Source organism: Lactuca serriola, chromosome 7 (genome assembly GCF_051521515.1).
Source record: "Lactuca serriola cultivar US96UC23 chromosome 7, Lser_US96UC23_V15, whole genome shotgun sequence".
Lineage (NCBI taxonomy): Eukaryota > Viridiplantae > Streptophyta > Magnoliopsida > Asterales > Asteraceae > Lactuca > Lactuca serriola.
In genome coordinates this window covers 195,948,150-195,955,314 of record NC_136414.1, presented here as the reverse complement: position 1 = coordinate 195,955,314, position 7,165 = coordinate 195,948,150, and the positions used below count along the sequence as shown (strand labels likewise).

At 36.4% G+C, this 7,165-nt stretch overlaps 1 long non-coding RNA gene across 1 annotated transcript; it reads left to right on the top strand.

Moving 5' to 3' along the window:
• Positions 1-4,564: 4,564 nt before the first annotated feature.
• On the top strand, positions 4,565-5,769 carry LOC145065041 (uncharacterized). The gene is made up of 2 exons (XR_013688210.1): positions 4,565-4,988; positions 5,195-5,769. It is a non-coding gene; the product is annotated as an uncharacterized LOC145065041 (long non-coding RNA).
• Positions 5,770-7,165: the final 1,396 nt, after the last annotated feature.

The following is a 7,165-nucleotide window of genomic DNA, read 5'->3' as shown; positions in this document are numbered from 1 at the left end:
CAACTGGAAGTAGAGTTGGCTGTAGAAAATTGCATAATGGATGAGTTAGACAAGCGTACATCTCAGCTGAAAATGCAAAACCTCAAGCTTTGCACTGCAACAAACGAGATTAATGATTTAAAGTCTGAAAGGGAGGTAATTCGAAGCTCTGTAGGCGATGTTCATTCCATTCTACTTCATCTTCTTGATGCACATGATCCCATTCAGACTACATCCATCAGACGCCATTTGGCTAACAAAGTCAGACCTGCATTGGATATCCTTAGTTGGATTGAGTGTGTTTCGGTGACTGGTATCCAGCCGAAACAAGGGGGAGAAAAGGAAAAAACTCAACCTCCTCTCGAACCTAAGTCAATAGCTGAACCGAAGGATAATGAAGCTTTCAGTCAGCAAAAGGGATAAGCGGAAGAAGAAAATTGGTGAAGATGATACAGATGATGATGATGATGTTTTTGAAGACACTTTGGGTGAAAATCCCTCCAAGCCTTTTCAGAAAACAAAACTTTCTGACAAAGAGCTTGTAGAAAAGTTCAAAAGGGAAACGGGTAAGTTGGAGAAGAAGCAAAAAGAAAAGGAGCTCTTGGAGAAAAAGAAGTCCATTTTTCCATAGTGGACCATTGATTCACTTCAAAGAGATGCTATAGATGAACCAAGTACTCATTGGCTCGAACATGTCATGTCGTTCGGCCTTGAAAACTCGAAGGATGCGCAGTTTGACAAGCCAATCACTCGAAAGGCATTTATATTTCATTGCTTCAACTCAACTGTTGTCATCCCCTCTCCGGACCCGAAGGTGGATCGGGATCTGTTAGAGTTTTATCTGGAGTTCGCTCAGCCACAATACTTGACCTAGATCTCACAGAAGATTACTACTGTCAAGGTGGTAAAGCCATATTCAGCCGGGAAGTTCATCAATGTCAAATTTAAAGTGACTCGAGGCTCTGAAGGCACGGTTCATAATTTATCCTTGGCTAATCTGCCGAACCTCAACCCTCACGACTGGATACTCCTCAACAACATTTTGCTGTCGAACCCTCAGGAGTATTAGCCGATTATAGACCATATCAAGCAAATGCTTGTTTGCTACATTCATGAAGTAGCAAAGATGGATCAAGAAATCGCCTCGACTGTTCACAAGCGAACCGCAATCAAACCAATGGGAAGAGCTAGTGATTTAAACTCAATGATCAAGGGGAAAATTGACACAAAATATCACACAGTGATGTTTCCCAGGGGCGAAGGTCAAAAATGCATGTTCACTCTTGTTGAAAAGCACCTGTTCTCAACTGCTTGCCTGGAGCATATTTTAGTGATCATTCAGAGGTGTAATCAGAACTCAGCAGCCGACAAGAAGTTGTTTACTGACATGCTGAGATGGTATATTCAATTTCGGCAGACTCTTCTTGCTATCATTCCTCGGTTGTTTAAAGTTGTGAAGACAGTGAAGCCTACTCAAAAGAAATAATCTCTAGCCTCATTTGACGTAAAGGGGGAGATTGTTGGGCTTATTGTGTTGCGTCATAGGCTCGGTCCTTAGCCTAATTTTTGTTGCCGGTTTGGGCCTGTCCAACCATGCATTATTTTACTCTAGGGTTTTAGTCTTTAAGGTGCATGCATGCATCATTAGTTTGTAACGATTTTATTAATTTTCTCATCAGTATTGTAAACCCTAGCTCGCCTCTACAGTGGATGTTCTTCATGGAGCTCTGCTGAGGCGTGACTATATTTTAATCATAAGCTTTACATTGATTCGATACTATGTTCATAATCGTATTGTGTTTGAATTGTTTGTTTTTCATCAATATACCTGTGAAAGATCTAAACTATTTGAGATTTATTCTCATCAAATAGTTTTTACATTTGAGATGTACGAAAACTTCGTTGCCTACCCTTGGTACGTATCTTTAGAAACTTACCCTCAATTTTTTCTCTTTCATTCATGCTACCACTTCCCATTTTAAGATATATATTTTCTATATTTAGTACCCAACCCGGAAGTGAGCAAATTATCCCTAATCTCTTCTTTCTTTGGCGGTGAATTTACACATAGTGCTGACTTAGAACGCGACTTAGTGATCAATGTGGACTTAGCACTCAATGAAATTAGTACTTCAACTGAAATTATAACATTATCTAAAGTCAGAAAACCTCAAACTAGATAATCTTTTTCAACTAGGTCGTCATGGTTAAGTCATGATTTCCATGGTCCTATTTTCTGACAACTTAGTCCGTAGGACTTGAATTAGAGAAACCCTAACGTGATTATAGCTAAATGATTGGACTTTCCTTCAAGGAATTAATCCAATATAATCAAAAGACTTTTTAAGTCACCACCGCTCTAAATATATACTTGTATCTGATTAAGTTCTAATTGAATATGACACTAGTTAAATTTCAGGATGAAATTCTTTCAACTAGGGGAGACTGTGACAACCGTCAAATTTCGAGTCCATTCTAGATTTGACTTAACTTAGTTGCACGTATAGGCACGACACATAGCAGTTTTAATGAAACAATAACTTAAAGATTGATAGATTTAGTAAGATTAAAGTGAATAAAACAATAAGAACAATGATCGAGTGAGTGTCAAATGATTTATAATCAATGCCTCAGAAGAGTTCAACGAGAACTTTTCTGTAAAAGCAATATAGGGCAATACAAAATGATTAGCCCTAGAACGATACATGTATGCACTTTATATATTCTAACCCTAGCATCATAATGACATATCGAAAGACCCAATCCGCTAATATATAAAGACTAAATGCATACATAGAAAATTTGACACAACACATTAAATGACCCAACAATCTCCCCCTTTGTGTCAAATAAGAAGTCAAGATTCTTCAATGTTGTTCCAACTTCTGGACTTTAAGCAGCCTGGTCATCAGATTCAGAAGTCCAACATAGTATGAAGAGCAGGTGCAAAGTTGAGCACCACTAACGGTCAAGAAGTCTATGAGTCAGGTACTAATTTGAAAGGACATAAGAGTTATGATTATTACCTATGATGAAAAGATAATGTATGGAGTCATTATACAAGCCTTGTTTTGTTGATGATTCCAGGACGTAATCATCCTAAGGGGATATAATTGTAACGCCCGTAGATTGGGGCTAGTCAATTTAGAGACAATAAGCGTCAATAATGACTTTTTGATAGAAGATTTTTTAGAATGAATAATCTTAACCAAGTTATAGTATATGTCACAAGGGTTCCATACATATAAAGAACGCTGAACTCCGACTTATAACGAAGAAGTTATAACCCTGCAAAATTGTGCGACAATACCGACGCGACGCTGTATGACATAAAAAGTGAGTTTGTGATAAATACTTTTATCCTTAGCAATCTAAATGAAAGTAATAGTATACGTTAAACCGAGAGCATGCATAGAAAGAATGTCCAAATCTGACTTCGTATGAGGAAGTTATGATTTTTCTAAGATTTAGCATAGTAGTGCACAACTCAGAAATCAAATTTTAGATCGGTCAATTTTTATCCAGAATGATCTAAATTGAAGATCTCATTAAGATGTGTTAAACGATAAAAATACAGTCGAAAAGGGAGTTCGTATGTAGAAGTTATGTATTTTACACGGTCGTTAACAATGTAATCTACTCAGATGGTTAAATTTAAAATCCGTCACGAATTAGCCAATCGAGTCAAAAGGAAAGTTGTAGATCTTGTCAATACCCACATGTGGATATAAAGAAAGTTAAAATGAAAGCTTGTTTGTGAAAGTTATGAATTTTTTAAGATTGACTGTTTTACCTGCGTTAGATGCCACGTGTTAGCACAAGGCTTCACCTTAGTGCCTACGCAAGGCTCACGACATAAGAGCTAAGTCTCACAACATGAGAGGCACCAAAAAACCCTATAAATAGAGGTGAGTCCCGGAGCGCCAGAAGGCTCCGAGAATAAGAGCTTTTAGATCGGAAGTTCTGCTCCTACAGAGCCCGACTCCTTGCCAAACCTCCTAGTAAGTGAGTTATGCTTACCCTTCTTTAAGTATAGCTTATGTTTAAGTTCAATATCGTTATTATGAACCTACAAACAATATATGCATAATAAAATATAGTATACAAAGTGTTATTATAATATCTTTTAACTACTCGCGGTATGGGGAATCTGGTGTGAAAGGTCGTATAGGGTTGTTGGATTTAAGAAGTGCTATAATGCCAAAATGGTCCTGCCTCTCCCCCACGGGAAAAAATTAAATATATTAAATAAGGGCCATAAGCACTCATCGTTGAAGCGTGAGTTCGAGTTGTTCGGAGTTCGTTTATTTATGAATCATTTTCGGGACCGTTTTGCAACAAATTTCCACTATAGGGGTTGTTTGGTAATTTAATTAACCAAAGTAGGACTGATTTGGTTAAAGAAAATAAAGGGATGGGTTAAACAGGTTATTTTTATTCAAAGTTTGAATATTGGGATTTATTTTGTTAAAAATAACCAAAAGAGGTGCTATTTTGAATAAATGGGTTTAATATTTGGGGGTTTGGGGCTGATTTCTAAAATAAATGTTGTTAGTAGGGGTTATTTTATCAACTTCATCAAAGTCGAAAGGAAATTAGGGCTTTTATGTCCCGTTTTTGTCTGATCGTTCAAATGGAAGGAAGATGAACACGAAGGAACGACATAGACACGAACAACGACGGCGGCAAGAGGTAGCACGAAGCCTCGCAGGCGGGTACGAGATCTTACGGTCGTGGATCGATCGTAGGCGGAAGGAGCGTCTCCGGGGGTCGTCGACGACGAAGAAATGAAGAGAAGTAGCAGCGAAGCTTCCCTCTTCTCGTCCGGCTGCAAGGTGCGAAGTTCCGGCGTCGCAAGAAGCAGTAGCATCGAAGACGAGACGTTCGGAGGTCTGTGGTCGATGGGAACAGAAGAGAAGGAAAGCGAGGGAAAAGAGGTATCCGGTCTTTGGCCGGTCACGAAGGGGAAACGAAGGCAGAACCGAAAAGAAGTCTTGGATGGGGGCAAGGTAAGCAGCGACTTAATATTTATTTATTTTTTATTCATTATTATATATATATATATATATATATATATATATATATATATATATATATATATATATATATATATATATATATTTTGTGATTTTGCATCTAACCCAAAGGATGATGATGCAGCTATAAAAGTCGATCAGAAGGGGTGTTTGTTTGATTTTTTTTTTTTTTTTGACAGGAAAAGGTAGAGAGAGGAGGGAGAGGCTTTTACAGTCGTTGATCAAGGGAGCACCATTTGTGCTCTAGCTGTTGAGGAAAGAAGAAAGACAAAGAAGAAGGTGGAGTTTTCTTTGCTTGTACTGAATAAGAAGGAGGGAAGAAGAACCGAAATCAGGTGGATCTTTGGGTTCGATTCATTTGACAGGGAAAGAAAAGGAAGAGTGGAAAAGAGCTGAAGAAGATGATGAATTCAGGAGTGGTTTTGGGTTTTGATGTTTCATTTGAAAGTTTCAATTGAGAAACGAAACACAGTTTCCTTTGTGTGTGATTTAATATTTATTTTTTGTGTTATTTAGTATAAGCTGAAAGTTAGAAGCAACACGATAATTTATTCTATCTAGAGGTGCAAGCAATCAAAAATTTTGGACATTTTCTCATCATAGTTCATGTACTTTGAGTTCATGATAGCAAGTTATGTATGTGTACTTTGGGTTAATTTTGTAAGCATTGTATAAGTTAATAAGTATGTATTTTGCATATGTATTAATGTATTGATATATTAGAGTATATATATTTGTATGTATTATTTGTTGATTGGTATGGTTGTATGGATTGTGTATATGGTTGGTAGCTTTTTAGATAATCTTACTTGTTCCACAAAATCAAGTATAAAGACATTGCATTAGTTTTACACACAAGTATAGGTATTTGATGTATTAGTTATACACACAAGTATATGTATTTGAGTAATAAGATGCATTTTATACGTGTATTTGTGTATGTATTATGTATTGCTTTAAATTATTCATGAATTTTAAGTCATAATAAATGGTTGAATATTTGAGTCAAAATGTGTAAATTTATGGCACGAAAATGGGTAATGTCACACTTATGACATTTAAAATGCTACAAAACAGTTTTTCACGATTTGTGTGGCATCGATCTCGATTTTAAATATTTTTATGAAAATGGTGAATGATAGAGTTTAGTTCAACGATTTCAAAAATTCAAACAGATTAATTTTTTCGAGTTGTAGAACTACGGGAAATCGTGTTTAAAGATTCGCGTTTAATTAGACCAGGAACGTCTATCTTTTCAACTCTTGCAAATATTTTTTGTAAAAATATTTCAATTTTGAAATTAAATATTAGACCATAGTCTAAGTCCAAAAACACTCTTAGAATTTCAATGAGGTGTGCAAGTCCCTCAATGGACAAAAACAGTTTTAGCAATGTTAAGAAAATCAATAATATACTGGTTTTGCATTCTTAAAACGGTCGTATCTTTTGCACAACTATCTCCGTTTTGGACGTTCTTTATATTTTCAGAAACAGGGAACATGTACTACGAGACTAGAATGTTTTCTTCTCTCACAACTGTTTAATACGAAATTTTAATTTTTCATACGCACTGTTAGGGTTGCAATTTGAGTGGTTTCATTTGTTTTCTAGTTTAAAATTTTAGAAGTAAGATACCACCTAGTATCTTATAATAGTTGAAATGAAATCATTAATTTCACATAAGATGCACTAAAACTCAATGAGTCAAATGACAAAGAGATTTACTCTGAGCTTGACCGTTTATAGTATTTGACCTAAATTCTGGGATGTCACATTACTTCCCCGTTAAGGGAATTATGTACCGAATTTATTAAGTTTAAGATTACTTTGCTCTACTAGCGGAGGAGGCACCGCTGAAAAATTGCGGATGCTTTTGTTTTATTTGATCCTCCCGTTCTCAAGTAAACTCCGGTCCACTACCAGAGTTCCATCGAGCATTTACTACATGGATCTCATCAAGAGGAAAGATAAGGTTCTGATTAGAGAGACAACTTTGAAATTACACCCGTGAAAGGTATTGTGAACTGTACTGAGTTATTGAGGTTACTTGAGTTTGTAAAACACCAGACCAACCCTTGTCAGGATTTCAATAGATCTAATGTTACGGGGGTTTAGTTTACCTTTTTTTCCAAATCGAATGACACTTTTCC